We start from the raw sequence: 17,252 nt of genomic DNA, 5'->3' as shown, positions 1-17,252 counted from the left end.
GTGAAATCTCATTTACGAATTGCTAGAGCCCCAGGGGCACTGTTTTCTCTAAGCATCCTTCTCTGCAGCTAACCTTTTACGTGTGATAGTACGCTAGACCTAAAAATCAATTTCCTGGGGCTCAGACGTAAGAGCACAATGACGCAGGTGCCATTAAGTGAGACCAAAGACGCTTCTGGCCGTGAGCAAGTCTCTGCATGATGGGCTGAGAAGAATGGACCGAGCAAGACGTCATGTAGAGAAAGCTAAAGGATCGAGTTATTCCTTCCTTCTGAAAAAGGTACAGTTGAATTCACTTTCATTGAAGAATTCTGAAACACCATGGTTAGCTGTTTCTTAGATTTCCAAATGCTTCGTGTGATTACATCCATTTGTGACGTGAAGAGAAATCTGACCACTTGACTTTGGCGTTGCACCTGTCTGTCTTGACTGTACCCTATGTCTTGTCTCTAAATTACTGAAAACCTTCTTGGCATCTGGAAAGTCTCATATTGTTCCCTGGGAGGCTCTTTGTCTCAGCTGCAGAGCAAGAGAAGCTTCTAGACATGTGAAACACGAACTCCTTAGTGCCACATGGAATCACACCATCCTCAGAGTTGAAAATGACTTTCAAGAATGGTTTTACAACCATTCCCTTATTCACAGATGACATAGGGAAACTCGGAGAATGGAAGCCACTTGTTGAAAGTCTCCGAACCTCTGCGGGCAGAGGGTGAGGGTTGCTGGGAACAGAGGGTGCAGAGGGGAAGGACACGGGGAGAAGAGGGCAGATGTGCAGAGCAGTGCTTACAATGTGTCTGGGACAGTGTGGTCCACAGCCAGGCTGTCTGTGCTGGGGCTCAGCTGAGGACTGCAAGGTGGCAGGCTGTCCTCCTCCAGCGAGGGTTTTGCCATTATATCAGGATCGCTGAACTGCTCAGGATGAAGAGCTCAGTGACATTCAAATGTCACTGCAACCTAAATGTCCATCGACAGAAGAATGGACAAGAAGGTGTGGTACATGTGCACAATGGAATACTACTCAGCCATGAAAAAGAATGAAATAGCGCCATTTGCTATGACATGGGTAGATCTAGGGACTGTCCTACTGAGTGAAGTATGAAAAAGACAACATATAATATCACTTATGTGGGGAATCTAGAGAGAGAGTACAAATAAACTTATTTGCAAAGCAGATATAGAGTCACAGATATAGAGAACAAAAGAGTGGACACCAAGGGGGGATGGGGGAGTGGGTGAACTGGGAGATTGGGATTGACGTATACACACCGCTGTGTATAAAATAGGTGGGAGAACCTACTCAGTGCTCTGTGGGGACCTAAATGGGAAGGGAATCTTAAAAAAGAGGGGATATGTGTGTATGCATAACTGATTCAGTTTGCTGTACTGCGGAAACTAATTCAACATTGTCGATCAGCTATATTCCAATAAAAAGTTTTAAAAACTCCTAAAAATGTCACTGCAAGTTGATTTTCCAGGACAAATACAAACAATCTTTAGCATCTACAATTTTGTATTATCTGTGCCTCTCTTCACCAGCATTAGCAGAGATAATTGAAAATTGGCAACACTTATATTCACGTTAAAAAAAAAAAACAGCTCAGAAGGCTTGTTAATGTCCTAAGACCACAAGGGTGCCATTTATTCCTTCCCAGAGGAGTCCTCCAGGCTCCCGCATTCTGAGGAGGATCTCTGGTCTCCCAGGTGACCCAAACGATGTCACTCATCTTGTTCTGGATGTCTGCTCGTGACCCAGGTCCCTTCTGTGGTAAGGAGATATTTTCCTTGTATAAGGGCCTCTGGGACTCATTGGAGTGACCAGCAGCATCAGCTCAGCTCTAGAAGCTCCAGCGGCCACCACGCTGGTGGCCGGGGGTGAAGGGGGCCCTCGCCAAAGTGTGTTGAGTCTCCCTGTGATTTCAGTGCAGCTCAGCTTGGTAGGTGGCGCTAGTGGTAAAGAACCCGCCTGCCAGTGCAGGAGACAGAAGAGACGTTGGTTCAATCCCTGGGCCAGGAAGACCCCCAGGAGTAGGAAAGGGCACCGTCCTCCAGTACTCTTGCCTGGAGAATCCCATGGACAGAGGAGCCTGGTGGGCTCCAGGCCATGGGGTCGTAGAGAGTTGGGCATGACTGAAGTGCCTTTGCATGCACACAGCTTGGTAGAGTCAGGCTGGCTCAGGGTGGATTGAAAGAAAAGCGTTTTGACTTTCCTGCCTAATGAAGATTCTTCATGTGTTAAGACTCTTAATCACTGAAGCTAAGAGCCACTATTAATTAGAGCTGATAAAAGCATAAGAAATATTTAATCCTCTTGTTCTGGGAGCTGGGGATTTTCACAGCCTGACATTTGTGCTCCTAAGGCTGCTAGTCTTACCAGGTTTAGCGTGGCTGCAGTTGGCAAGGATTAAATGCACTGCCTGTGGTCCTGCTGAGCTGTGTCCCACCCTGAAAGGTCCTCAGGGTGGGGGGTGGTTTTATGACTGTCACTGGCTTAAAATGAACACAGACCCTCCAGCAAAATGACTGTTCAGAAAGACTTTTCTGAAAATTGGTCCCCGAGTGTTCATTTCTCTTAGGAATAAGGGGTTAGGATTAGCAGCAAACACAAGAGCTCAGCTTTTAGATACTTTATTAAATCTGTTCTCTGCTGGTCGATTTTTATTTTTCCTCCCTTTTAAATAATTGCCTTTAAAAAATATCATACCATACTATCAACTTTTGAAAAATAATTTTCATTATCAAATAACTTGGTTTTTAAAGATAGCTTTTCTTTTTTTTTTTTTTTCATAAAGAAGGCTTAAAAACATGCTTGTGAACCCAAACTATGTTTATTGGGTGAATATGTAGCTAAACCTGTATCTTTAATCCTCAAGTAAGCATTTGTATGACTTGCATTCGATGTGTATTCTTAAAGCTGCGAAAAGTCAGTGGAGTTGGTCTCTGGTGAAGGAATTTGGAGTGTGTTCACATTCACAGGGGCTTGGATGAAGGCAGTGAGTGAGGAGGGGTGATGAGGGATTTTAATAAATGTGCCTGGAAGTACATTCTTCACTGACGTTGACTGTGACCTTGGGCTCTTGATCGCTGATGCGGCAACAGTTGATGTGAACAGTCCCCGAAGCTGAATCCTCCAAGCACGTTTGGGCTGAGACTTGGGGTCTCTCACTTCAGCCCCTTTCCATTGTTCTAGCACCCCGCCAGCCAGACTTCAGAAAAAGAAAGCTTTTTCCCTCATTCTCTTTCCAAGCTGTCTGTAGCCTTGGTGACCAAGATTGTCACATAAAAGTCTATGAAAAGCTTTTTCATTGAAACTCGGGTACTGCGATTCTTCATGGACTCTTTATAAATGGTGGCTCTAATGTTTTATTTCATGCCTTTCACCAAGTGGCTCGAGCGAAGTGGGGGGGCCCGACCATGTCCTGGCGGCCTCTCTGCAGATTCACTTTCCTTTCACTCTGGCTTTTTGGGGTCCCGAGTCAGTTATGGCAAAACAGAGGCATGTTTATTAGCAACCAAGACATCCCGTTAGGATGGGCTCGAGTTTTAGTCTGCTGGATGAGGCTCCCGAGTAACGTCATCAACTTAATTTTGCTCTTGCTCTTGTTCAGTCGCTCAGCCGTGTCCAGCTCTTTGCGACCCCATGGACTGTAGGATGCCAGGCTCCCCTGTCCTTCACTGATTCCCGGAGCTCACTCAAACCATGTCCATCGAGTCGGTGATGCCATCCAACCATCTCATCCTCTGTCGTCCCCTTCGCCTCCTGCTTTCAATCATTCCCAGCGACAAGTTCTTTTCCAATGAGTCAGCTCTTTGCATCAAGTGGCCAAGGTATTGGAGTTTCAGCTTCAGCATCAGACCTTCAAATGAACATTCAGAGTTGATTTCCTTTAGGATGGGCTGGTTTGATCTCCTTGCAGTCCAAGGGACTCTCAAGAGTCTTCTCTAATACCACACTTCAAAAGCATCAATTCTTTGGCGCCCAGCCATCCATATGGTCCAACTCTCACATCCATACATGACACTGGGAAAACCATAGCTTTGATTTTATGGACCGTTGTCAACAAAGTGATGTCTCAGCTTTTTAATATGCTGTCCAGGTTTGTCATAGCCTTCCTTCTTAAACTTTATTTAAGGGACTGTATTTCCATGGTGCCCTGGATGGGGTGGTAGCTAGGGAGGAGAGTATGGTTCTAACTTATCCTAATTCAGAAGCTCCTTTTTTTCCCCCTCAAGTTTATCTTCCTCCAGAATTTGTTGTTGAGTTCTGCTTTCATTTTTTTAAAGTTTATTGGGCAAATTTGTGTCTAAACCTGTATTTTTAACCCTCAAGTAAGCGCTTGTGAGTGTCAGATACACAGTTTTTGTCTATCAAAAGCCATTTCTCCCTACTGCCTCTTACTTCTCCTCTGCTAATAAAACCCCAATCTGAAGCGGGTGAAGACCCTTGGTCTGTGGGAAGGCTGGTCCCAGGAGAAGGACCATGACTGGCCTAAGCTAGCCATTGTCACCCCCCTCCTCTTTTCCAGTGACTGTGGCCATGAGACCTGGTTCTGGCCCGTGGACTTGTATTAGTCATCATCCCTGCTTGATAACTCGCCCTACACCATGGTGGTGTGAGTGATGATGGGCGTTATTCTTCCAGTTTCTGTGGGGAGGGAATCTGAGAGTGGCTGGGTGGGGTGGGGGGTGAGGGTGGTGGGGGTCCTGACTGAGGATCTCTTGAGAGCTTTCAGTCCCGATGCTGACCAGGGCTGTGGTTCCCTGAGGACTTGCTGGGGCTGTAGGATCCAGGGGTCTAATTCTCAAGTTGGTGCTGGCCGTTGGCTGGAGGCTTCCGTGCCCTGCCCCTGGGCTTCTTCTACAGGGTCTTTAGGACATGGCGCTTGGCTTCCCCCAGGGCAGGCAAGGTGAGTCAGGGAGCGGGAGAGGTGGGGAGAAGGGAGAGAGAGAGAGAGAGACTACCCATTTTATGACCTGGCTTCGTAGGCCCGTAGCAGCGCGGTACTATTACATGGCGGTCTGTAACAAATTCCCCTAATGTAGCAGCTTAGGAAAACACACTTCTCATCTCCCAGCTTCTCTGGGTCAGGACTCTTTGTGGGTTCCCCCGACTCAAGGTCTCTTGGGAGGCTGCAGTCAGGGTGTCAGCCAGCCTGGGTTTCAGGCTGGATGGGGAAGGACCTTCCAAGTTCAGTCAACAAGACTGAGCTCCTCACCGGCGGTCGGCTCTGGGCCCCTCGTCCCTTACCCTGTGGGCCTCATAGCAAGGTCACTTTATCAAAGTCATGGGGAGAGGGTCCAGTGAGAGTCTTCTAGCCAGACAGAAGCCAACATCCTACGTAACAAAAGCACAGAGCTGACCTTCTTCACCTTTGCCGTGTCCTGGGGTTAGAAGCAAGTTGGGGAGGATTGTGCAGGGGCACTAAAGTCAGGAGGTGGGATTGTGGGGTGCCCTGGGGGCGGTGGGAAGGCTGCCTCCACCGTCCTCCTGTTGTGCCTTCTACACTGTTCACATAGTGCATGCTGACTTGCTCAGTCGTGTCCAACTCTGCGGCCCTATAGCCCGCAGGGGCTCCTCTGTCCAAGGAATTCTCCAGGCAAGAATGCTGGGGTGGGTTGCCATTCCCTTCTCCGGGAGATCTTCCCCACCCAGGGATCGAACCGGGGCCTCTTACATCACCTGCACTGGCAGGTGGATTCTTTACCACTAGCTCCACGTGGGAAGTCCCACAGTTTTCAGGCAGAGTGAGCCACTAAGTCTGGCCTGCATGCAAGGGAGGGGATGAGGCTTCACATTTCAAGGGGAGAGAGTCAGACAATCGATGGGCACATTTTCAAGCCCTTGCTTTCTTGACAGAGACAGCATATGTGCTTGGCTCTTCTCCTTCAGCCTTCTTAGCTGTCGAGCTGATTGCAGCCGGAGCTGCAGCCGCTATGCAGGTCCACAGGACCGCAGGGAGGGGATGAAGGGCCAAGAACTGCAGGTGGGGTAATAAGGTAGAAAGGGCCACAGTCATCGACAGCGCTGTGAAACATCTGAACCCACGTCAGCAAACCGGTGACCTCTGGCTTTCTCATTGTGAGTATGATGAAAGCTTTTTCAAAAATATCATTTATTTTGAAATGGTCTAGGACTCACAAGGGACTTCCCTGACAACTCAGATGGTAAGAATCTGCCTGCAATGCAGGAGACCTGAGTTCAATTTCTGGAGGAGGGCATGGCAAACCACTCCAGTATTCTTGCCTGGAGAATTCCATGGACAGAGGAGCCTGGTGGGCTACAGTCCTTAGGATCACAAAGAATCGGACACAACTGAGTGACAAACACATGGGACTCACAAGAAGTTGCAAAGATAGTACAGAAATTTCCATCTATCATGTGTATGACCTTACGTAACAACAGAACCTCACAGGAAGCCAACCCTGGCACAATGCCATCAGCTCAACTACAACCTAATTCAGCTTTCACCATAAATTTCTATTTTTGAACAGCACGGTTGGTTGAATCTGTCTCTAGTTTGCAGCCTAAAGCATTCATAGCTGATGCATTATGAAACTGGAAGTATAAAAACACGTGGATGGACCATTTTTGATCTTCTGATTGGCTGGTCGGCAGACAGACACTTGGGAATGCTGACTGTTTCAAGGATTTGATGGGAGTTTCTGCCTGGCCAGCAGAGCACAGAAACGGATTTGTTTTGAAGGTTGTCACAGATCATAGGATATGTTATATGTATATCCTGGAACAGGACGTTTCTAAGCTATTAGTCTTAGAAATCTCTCCTCTGAATTAATTAGGGTTCACCTTCACTCCTGCCTTCTTTGCTGCAATGTAAACAATGGTCTCCAAATAATCCTGTTTGAGTCTCTGCCCAGGGGGAGTTCCGGCTGTCTCAATTCTGCACGCATGCAGCTGTGGTTCCCGCTAAATTCAGCTTCCATTTCCCACGTGCGGCAGGGCCTGGCATAGGGCAGGCACTCAGCAAGAGCGCATTAAGTGAACAAGTGAATAAATGAGGGGATTTCAACGCAAAGCGGCCTCACCTTCAGGTGATGTGGGTGAGTGGGTAGGTGAGAAGACAGGTCCCACCCTGATGTCACCAGTGTGACATCATCTAATAAAACTCACTCCTAAGACTCTAGACTTTCCCTTTGGGTGATAAATTGCCTATTTTACTTCCCAAGGTGGAGCGACCGTGCTGGGGTGGGGGTTGCTCCATCAGGCCTTTGTGTACCTGTCTGTGTTGGCCATGGGCTGCCTACTAATTATCTTTGTGGGGGTTCTGAGAGGCACTGGGGGGGCCTCACCCTAACCCATGTCTCCCACCCAAGTATGACAGATACTTCACCTTCCACTACTAAGGGTCACGCCACAAACAAAAGACCCATGCAAATGGGCTCTAGATTGGTTTAGTTTTAGGCCCTCTCAAAGCAGCAAAGCGAAACTGGGAGCCGGTCTTCTGGAAAGGGACACTGAAATAAATCTCATGGGGACGAGGCTGTCTCTGTGGAGGAGGACCTGAAGCTGGAGCAGGGTGGGGAGAACCCTATAGTGGGAGGCGTGGGGGTCCAGGGACCTCTGTGTGGAGGGGCGAGAAGGTGGGTGAGCACTGGGAGAGAGATGGCACAGGTGCCAGGGCTGGGGGCTCTTGAAGACATTGCATGTCTCTCTGTTGGGCCTGAGTCAGCCTGAATGGCATCTATAGTTCGAGCCATTGTTCGGGTCTTTTCCTTGGAGCATCCACTTTTGGCTGCATCAGTTAGGGATGAGTCAGCATGGCTCAAAGTGATGGTGGCTTTGAGTACACCAATAGGGAACAACAAATTTGATTCCATATTGCATCTGTTTCTTTAACTGCTTTTTTATTCTGCTTTTGTTAGATGTTAAGAATGTTGCCTATCACTCAAAATATACAGAACAGCCCATTCTCAAGGCTTGTACCTTTAAAGGTATAACACTTTTCCATTTGTATAGAGATAAAAAAATTTCGGAAGAGAGAATGACATTTGTCTTGTTGGAGGTTTATAGGAACACTGACTCCATCTCAGTGGAGAGCTGTGAGAAAAAGGACTCCAGCACCAAAAGTTTGCAACAACCAACCACAGCCCTCTCCTTTTAGTATGAGAGAAGTCTGAATTCTAACTCAGATAGGATGGTTCTTTGGGACAGTAGTCCATCATCTTCTCAAACTGCTGGCTTTCCAAATAAACTTGCTGTTTCTTGCTCCAGCAGTATGAACTTAGACTCAGTAACAGCTTGAGCAAGATTCATTTCCATTTCACAAGTAAATTTTCTTAAGTAAGTGATACCTTAAGATATTGGAGATCTGGACTGCTACTTTTTCATGCTGCCAAACATGGTCTTCATTATCAGGAGCAACGATGTGGCATCATCTATGACATCCATAGTCAAACCCAAAAGATGGAGAAAGTGGTTGGAAAAGGTGCCCAGTGGAGCACCAACTCTGCTAAGGAATGCTACTGGAAGCATCTCAATACTTCATTTACATCCCATTGGATAAATTGTAGCCACATGATCACACCTATCTACAGGGGGCTGGAAAATGCAGCTTTTATTCTGGATATCCCATGCCTGACTCTATTTCTGTAGAAAAAAGGAGAAAACAGATTTGAAGGAGGGCCACTGGTGGCCTCCTTCTGCCTGAAGCATTATTTACATACCTGAGAGCATATTCTCCAAAACTGTCAGCCACAGTCATCTAAATTCAGGGGTAAGAATACATTTTGCTCAATCCATTACCGAGTCCAAGCTCCCACACTGCTGTGGCCCAAGATTTTTCTCTCAGTCAGCTCAATTTGTGAGACAGTCACTCAGTCGTGTCCGACTCTGCAACCCCGTGGACTGCAGCACACCAGGCTTCCCTGTCCATCACCAACTCCCAGAGCTTGCTCAGACTCATCTCCATTGAATCAGTGATGCCATCCAACCATCTCATCCTCTGTCGTCCCCTTCTCCTCCTGCCTTCAATCTTTCCCAGCATCAGGGTCTTTTCCAATGAGCCAGTTCTTCACATCAGGTGGCCAAAGTACTGGAGTTTCAGTTTCAGCATCAGTTCTTCCAATGAATATTGAGGACTGATTTCCTTTAGAATTGACTGGTTTGATCTCCTTGCAGTCCAAGGGACTCTCAAGAGTCTTCTCCAACACCACAGTTCAAAAGCATCAATTCTTTGGCACTCAGCCTTCTTTATAGTCCAACTCTCACATCCATACATGACCACTGAAAAAACCATAGCTTTGACTAGATAGACCTTTGTCACTGAAGTAATGTCTCTGCTTTTTAATATGCTGTCTAGGTTGGTCATAGCTTTCCTTCCAAGGAGTAAGCGTCTTTTAATTTCATGGTTGCAGTCACCATCTGCAGCAATTTTGGAGCCCAAGAAAATCAAGTCTGTCACTGTTTTCATTGTTTCCCCATCAATTTGCCATGAAGTGATGGGACTGGATGCCATGATCTTCATTTTCTGAATGTTGAGCTTTAAGCCAGTTTTTTCACTCTCCTCTTTCACTTTCATCAAGAGGTTCTTCAGTTCTTCACTTTCTGCCATAAGGGTGATGTCATCTGCATATCTGAGGTTATTGATATTTCTCCTGGCAATCTTGATTCCAGCTTGTGCTTAATCTAGGCTGGCATTTTCCATGATATACTCTATATATAAGTTAAATAAGCAGGTTGACAATATTCAGCCATGATGTACTCCTTTCCCAGTTGGGAACCAGTCCATTGTTCCATGTCCAGTTCTAACTGTTGCTTCTTGCCCTGCATACAGATTCTTAGGAGGAAGGTCAGGTGGTCTGGTATTCCCATCTCTTTGAGAATTTTCCACAGTTTATTGTGATCCACACAGTCAAAGGCTTTGGCATAGTCAGTAAAGCAGAAATAGATATTTTTCTGGAACTCTCTTGCTTTTCCTATGATCCAATGGATGTTGGCGATTTGGCCTCTTGTTCCTCTGCCTTTTCTAAATCCAGCTTGAACATCTGGAAGTTCTCGGTTCATGTACTGTTGAAGCCTAGCTTGGAGAATTTTGAGCATTATTTTCTAGAATGTGAGATGAGTGCAATTGTGTGGTAATTTGAACATTCTTTGGCATTGGCTCTACTTGCAAGCTAAAATGTTAGTTTGTTATGACATCATGGGTGCCGGTAAAAGACATAGAATCTTTGGATCAGAAAAAAAAGGGCAATTTCTTCTTCAACTGTCAGAGTATCAGCACTTTTGCCCATGCCTAAGCCCCAGTTCCCACAGAGGGATGTAAAGAGGGCCCAGTGACACCCGCACGCACCGTCGGCTGTGTTATTAAAGGGGAGCAGTGCTGAGCTTAGGGAACCCGAATTTTTAACAATGAGCCCTAGGCATACCTCTCCTTTTCTCTGGCAGGAGACACGCCTCCATCCTCCAAGGGTGTCCAGTCTGCAGAACAGACAACTGACCCAGAAAAGTCATCAGCATTTGCAGAAACAGCAGAGGCTCATGGAGAGATGTCCTGCCACATTCCAGAGGACATTCTTCTTAGGTCTGCAGTTAGCAGATCACAGAGCTTATGCCATTGAAGTGGTCTGAATATTTTAAAAGAGGAATTTAGCAGGGGACTCATCCTGGAAAGTGTTTCTTTTAGCCTAGATCTTGGTTCCTTCTGTTCTTGATCTTGTCCCTCTTGCTTCAGTGAAGAGACTAAACGGCCAGGACTTGAAGCTTCCTCCGCAAAGGAGAAAGGCTTCATGCAGCCGGAAGGAGGAAGCCAGGCATTTGTCTGATGCCATAAGCTGTGTATTGACAGTGCTTTCTGGGACAACTGCTGACCTGGGGGCTTCCTCTGGGGACTAATGGTTGTCATTATTTTCAGCACTAGCAATGCCCTCTATTTATATTTTTAAAGCAACGTCAGATCATTATGTTAAAGCCTTTTGAAGGTCTAGTTTCTCATCGCATAGGGCTCATTGTCGGATTTTTTGCAGGAAGTCTGGTCTCCTAGCCCTTCCCCTTCTCCCCTGCAGGGTCCCTTCTGTGCGTGATCTGGCTGTCTCCACACAGGGTCTCCTCAAATATGTACTCCCCTTTCCAGGTCACCTGGGGACCAAGGTGGGTGGGTGGGGGGGGGCTTTTCAATAGCAGTGCTGCCCCAACTGATGACCTCGTGGAAGGGGGACAAATGACCACGGCTCCGCGACTCAGAACTGGCCATCTCTGAGTGTGTTATAGTCGCTGACCGGGGCCAGGCTAGAAAGAAATTGCCGTCTGCATTTCCCTTCATTCACAGAGTCAGCTCCAGGCGCGAAGACTGAGCAGTCATCCAACATCAGATGCCACAAGGGTTCTCATTTGTTAGTTAAAAATAGCTGCTCTGCATCCTTCGTGCAATCACCCGGGGCTGTTTTCAGCAAATGTTTATGATCGAGAAAGACGTTTGCTAATTCACTGCTTATTCAGGGAGAATAGCAGTTCTTTCTTGTCCTCCCGCAAATAGACAACCCAGGACACTGGCGGCAATTCACTTGCATTTTCTTTGCATTGGCAGGGCTGTTTTGTTACAGGAGAATGGCCAGTGAGGAGAGAAGCGGGAAGGGCATCCGTTTAAGATGATTCTATAAAAGAGGCAATTAAAGTGGGCTCTGCTGGAAGACGGCATATGGTTCTTGGTAATTTTGATGCAGAGGAAATGCCCACATCTTTCATTTAGATGGCGGTGAGCCAAAGCAGCGGCCACCTTGAGGATTTTCAGTCCCTGCCTGAGTGTACATGTTCGTCCGTCCTCTCTGAGGTAGAGCTTAGGGCGGGAGCCCCTGCCTTTCAGATTCAAGGCCCCCTTTATTGTTCTGAGTCAGCCCTGCTGTGTGTTCCAAGGGGGATCCCTTCTTGCTTTGGACAGCTCCTGTCTGAACTCTGCCCTGTGCTCCCCTCTCCCTTTCCCATCCTTCCCTGAGTCCTGTGCCCCAAGTCCGGTTAATGGGGGAGAGGCCAGAGGGTGGGTAAGGGGGGGCCTTACCTGGGCATTGGGATCCTTCTCTCTCCTCCAATAAAGTGACATGAAGCTCTTCTAGGGGAAATACCAGTCTTAGGAATTTTAGAAGTTCAATTTTCCAAGAACAGAGTCTAAAGACATTTATCTTGAAGGCAGCGTTAGCCCTGAACTTTAAAAGGCCACCCCTCCCCCCCAACACAGAGAACATCGTCTTTAAAACCTGGCTTTTGGATCTGAGGATCAGCTAGGAAACGGAGCTATTCAGCGAGGCAAGCTGCTACCTGTCCTGAAACAGTGTGACCGACAGAACAGCACATGGGCCATGACTCCAAGCGCAGGTTTCCACAAAATATCTAGACTCACGAGACCTACTTCTCATTTCCCATTTAGCAGCCAGTTTGTTTTTCCTGAGTTATGATAGAATCAGATGTTGAAAAGCGACTCATGTGTGGTCAGTCGCTTCAGTTGCAACCCCACAGGCTGTCTCCTGCCAGGCTCCTCCGTCCAGAGGACTGGAGTGGGTTGCCATTCCCTTCTCCAGGGCATCTTCCCGACCCAGAGATCAAACCAGCATCTCCGGCATTGCAGGTGGATTCTTTACCCACTGAGCCACCTGCCGAGTCACTGAAAAGCTAACATTGGTTTAAAAGGACAGAGAACAACAAATGCACTAATATGATTTTTTTTGTCCTTAAGAAGGTGTCAGGGGAGAAGTGCGTTCTCCTCTGGGGAGCAAATATATGGATTCTGAGCCCTTGAGGGCCTGGTTGGAAGGGAGAAGGGAATCATACCCTGCTGATGAGTGATACTGCTTTTTGGACTCTTGGCAGAACTTCGGTAGCAGCAGGGAGCCTGAGTGAAGGTGCAGAAGTCTAGTGATGGAGACCATGGATATTAGAAATAGGAGCTACATCCTGGCAGGGCTCGGGGCCCGTGACTTGTGACCTGCGCCGTCTCAAAGGCTCCAGGCAGAGGCCCCACCCTCAGATTATTCTCTGCTGCTGCTGGTTTGAAATTCTTTTTTTTCTTCTTCCCATTCTGCATTGCTTTTATTTTATGAAAAAGCTCATTTCAAGTCTCCATGAAAACTCAGCTGAATACAAAGGCTTAGTGAAGGAGGCCTGGTGTCCTGCTTACAAAAGCATGGCCGCCGTCCTCTGGCCTTAAAACTGCAGGAAGGGACAGACTCTGGCGTCCACTGGCAGACATTCTTCAGCCCCTAGAGCGTCACTCTCTGCAGCAGGTCATTTTTGGTGAGGAAATTACTCCCGCAAACTCTCCACCTGCAGGCTTTGGCTCAGGCCTCACATTTCCAGCATCATCTCTATGGACAGTTTGGGTCATGATGTGCGCGGTACAGTTTGACGCACCTGGATTCACAGAGACAGCTGGGGGGCGTTCACAAGGTCGCATGTGTAGCTGGTTTCTTCTGGGCTTTCTCTGCCATTGATGAGATTGGGGGTGGGGGATTCTAGGCAGTAGCCCCTGCTGGTGGTCAGGACTGCTCTACCAGAACCGTGCACTCAGGGTGAAGGGTTCTTGCGGCAGGGGCCTGACCCCCACGCCATCAGCCACCGTCCTTCCCTGGTCGTCCGCTTGACAGTCTCTCAACTTCTTGTTTTAATTGGAGGCCCTCTGTAATGTGTTATGTCTTTTTTAAAGCTTGACCCATTTTCCTTCTAAATTAACTCCTCTGAAATAAGGCCATTTTGAGAAGGGGCTTCCTTGGTGGCTTAGCGGTAAAGAATCCTCCTGCCAATGCAGGGGACATGAGTTCGATCCCTGGGTTGGGAAGATCCCCTGGAAAAGGGAATGGCTACCCACCCCAGTATTCTTGCCTGGAGAATCCCATGGACAGAGGAGCCCGGTGGGTTACCCTCCACGGGGTCCCAAAGAGTCAGAAATGACTGAATAACTAAACAACAACCAACAACAAACATTTGGAGAAGAATCTGTTGGTTCTTGGTCCATTTTCACCTTATGGTCCTCAGGCAAGAAGTTCACGTCCCAGGTTGGGGGGGCGTTGGGAAGTGCATGCCTTCAGGAAAGAGGAGGGAGGGGGAGGGAGGGGAAGGGAAGGGGAAAGTCCAGGTCCCAGGCAGCAGGGTCATGGGTGGGGGCCGGGTCTGGGCTGCTGCCTGGCCTGAAACGCTTCACACATTTTCAATGAGGAGTCGGCTGGTCCTGGCTAGAGGGATGGTCAGAAGGGAAGCAGAGAGGAAGGGGAAGCAGAGGTACACAGTAGTGTAGGTGAGGGAAACAGTGCACAAGACAGAAGATCTTGGGAGAGAGGAAGGGGCAGAGAGGGCAGAGAGAGCGGACCCCGGACTAGGTGTTTTTGGATCATACAGAAAAAATAACATACCTCCTGTTACGTGGCTTCCAAGATACTTGATCAAGAGATGCTTGTGCTCACCTATGTCCGAAAGTTTGCGACTCCGTGGACAGTAGCCTGCCAGGCTCCTTTGTCCATGGGATTCTCCAGGCAAGAATACTGGAGTGGGTCACTATTCCCATTTCCAGGGGATCTTCCTGACCCAGGGATTGAACCCCAGTCTCTTGACTCTCCTGCACTGGCGGGAGGATTCTTTACGACTAGCACCACCTGGGAAGCCCCAAGAGATGCTTGAATGAGTGAGTGAAAGTCGCTCAGTCGTGTCCGACTCTGTCATCCCTGGACTATACAGTCCATGGAATTCTCCAGGCCAGAATACTGGAGTGGGTAGCCTTTCCTTTCTCCAGGGGATCTTCCCAACCCAGGGATCAAACCCAGGTCTCCCGCATTGCATAAAACTTCCATCCAGATGTATCATGGCTGCCTTTAGTTGCAATGTCTTGAAGTAAAACAAACATGAATGCAGAGTGGTCTCTCTTTATTTTTGGTCAAAGCCAGTTAGGAAATGACCTTCTTTAAATCAAACCAGTATTTTTTTTTTTTTTTTTTTCCTTTTGGAAAGATATGGTTCCCGAGTGAAAGGAGGATGAAGGGCTGCATGGTTCCTGCGTTATGTTTAATTCAGGAGCTTTCTGGTTTTCAGCCCTTCCTGCAAAAGCGTTTCAATCACTTTTCCCTTTTCTTCTCCGAAGGGAGTTTTACAGTCCTCTGATGTACGTGAAGGTCAAGGGAAGGTTTGCGAGCTGCGGCACAACATGAATTACAGAGCCCCTGAAGTAACGGAGGGGTCAGAAGGGGGCGTGGAACACATGCTCGGAGGCTGCATCCGCAGGCCTGTAACTGCTGATTCATCTCTCCCGCGTGCAGCGGGAAGTCTCCGCCTCTGCCTGCTCATTAGTCCCGAGGCCTTTTGCATATTCATCATGGAGGTTCACCCATCAGGCTATGGAACTCGGAGCCTCCCTGAGCTGTGACTGGCCGGTGAGAATGACCCCGCAGACAGGAGGGACTGGGAGGATGGGAGTGATCTTAACTTGCAGGCAGGCGGCTGCCATGATCCAGAAACCTGGGCACGGGGCGGGAAGCCGGCCCGCCTGGTGGTTGGCATCCCTGTTGGCTGTGCGGCCTGGTGAGGTCTCCGGGGCTTACGGTCCTGGGTGAGAGGAGACATGGACATCAGCCGGCAGGCCATCCATCCATGGATGGGAGATGGCCAGGATGCTGTGGGGTGTGAAGGTGGAGGTGGTGTGTACATGTGTGTGAGGTTGTTGTAGAAGGCGGCTCTTAAGCCAGACCTGGAGGGAAGAGGCCCATGGTGGGGTTGGCAGGCCGGGGGTGCCTGGGATGGATACCAGGAGGCAAAGGGTAGCAATGACTCGAACAGTGTAGAATGAATAGGGTGACTAACCGGGAAAAATGCCTTTTGTAGGAAGGTGGTAGACACCAGGGTGGGCATAGGAAGACCACGGTTAGGGTCAGGGTCTTACCACCTCATCATGGACCAGAGTGACCTCATGGGGGCCCCAGGAGCCCTGCTGAAGTGCCCACGCTCTGCCGCCTTTATTTGGCGGCCAAGCCATATGCCATGTGGGATCTTAGTTCCCTGACCAGGGATCGAACCTCAGCCCTGGTGAGTGAAAGCACCGATTTGTAACCACTGGACCGCCAGGCAATTCCTGCTAAGCTCTGTCCTCCATACGGGCGCCCCTGCAGGGAGCACAGACGTCCACTCCTCTCTGAGTCGGGCGGGCTCCACACGAGATGCTGGGAACACGGAAGCCACGTGGCAGCCTCATTTCCGGCTCTTCCCTGCTCCTTCCAGGGCCTGATGAGCCAAGCAGTCGAGATCAGAGATTTCAGCTCACAGCCTGCCATCAGGTAGGAAAGAGAGCTGCCTGGGGTGTGCTGAGGCTGAACATCACAGGGCTTCAGGGGAGCCAGGGTAACCGGACCTGGAGTCAGACCGGGGCTGCGTCCCTGAAGAGTCAAGGCCGGAGGGTCATGGAGTCAGGGTGCCCTGGTTCGTTCCTCTGCTTGTTCAGCCCTGAACTTTCTGGGTGCCGGCGGGCTGTGGTGGGGGCCGCAGATAAGCTGCCAAATCTCGGGAAACTTGAAGCTTCACTGGGGAGACCGACCACAGACGTGTAAAGAGCAAATAAGATGATCCCATGCTTTCCCAATTGTAAAACAGACAGCCAGTGGGAATTTGCTTTATGATGCAGGGAGCTCAATCCCGATGCTCTATGACAACCTAGAGGGGTAGGATGGGGTGGGGAGGGAAGTTCAAGAGGGGAGGAAATATATATATATATACCTATGGCTGATTCACTGGGATGTACGGCAGAAACCAACACATCGTAAAGCAGCTATCCGCCAATTAAGAATAAATAAATTAAAAAAAAAGTAAATAATGCATTCCCAGATGCTGAGAAGGAAAGCAAAGCTGGGTAGTGTTAAGGAGTGATGATGGGGGACGGGCTGGTTGGCTGGGTCACCCCGGAGGGCCTCCGGGGGCGCAGACCCTGCTGCTGGGGGACGGGTCAGACAGCCGGGAGAGGGTCTCCGAGGCGCCGTTGTTAGGGGCGGGAGGTGCACGGCGTGTTCAGGAGGCCGGCGCCCTTCGCGGGGCACTGAGCACAGTTCTAAGCGTTTCCGCGCGTCCATGCTCGGGGGTGAGGGCAGGAATGGGGGGCAGGCCGGGACCCTGAGGCTGAGACATGCCCCCATCACCGCCCCTCGGAGCCCACGGCCGGCAGGTGGTGGGGCCGGGGCCTGAACACCCATCCTCGCCCCATCCCAGGCCAATCTGCTCTCCGGTTTCCCAAAGCGACCACCGACACGCCCCCGGCAGTGAGCCTCCGGAGGCCGCGGAT

This window comes from Cervus elaphus, chromosome 25, assembly GCF_910594005.1.
Source record: "Cervus elaphus chromosome 25, mCerEla1.1, whole genome shotgun sequence".
Taxonomy (NCBI): Eukaryota; Metazoa; Chordata; class Mammalia; order Artiodactyla; family Cervidae; genus Cervus; species Cervus elaphus.
This window is presented reverse-complemented; position numbering follows the sequence as displayed.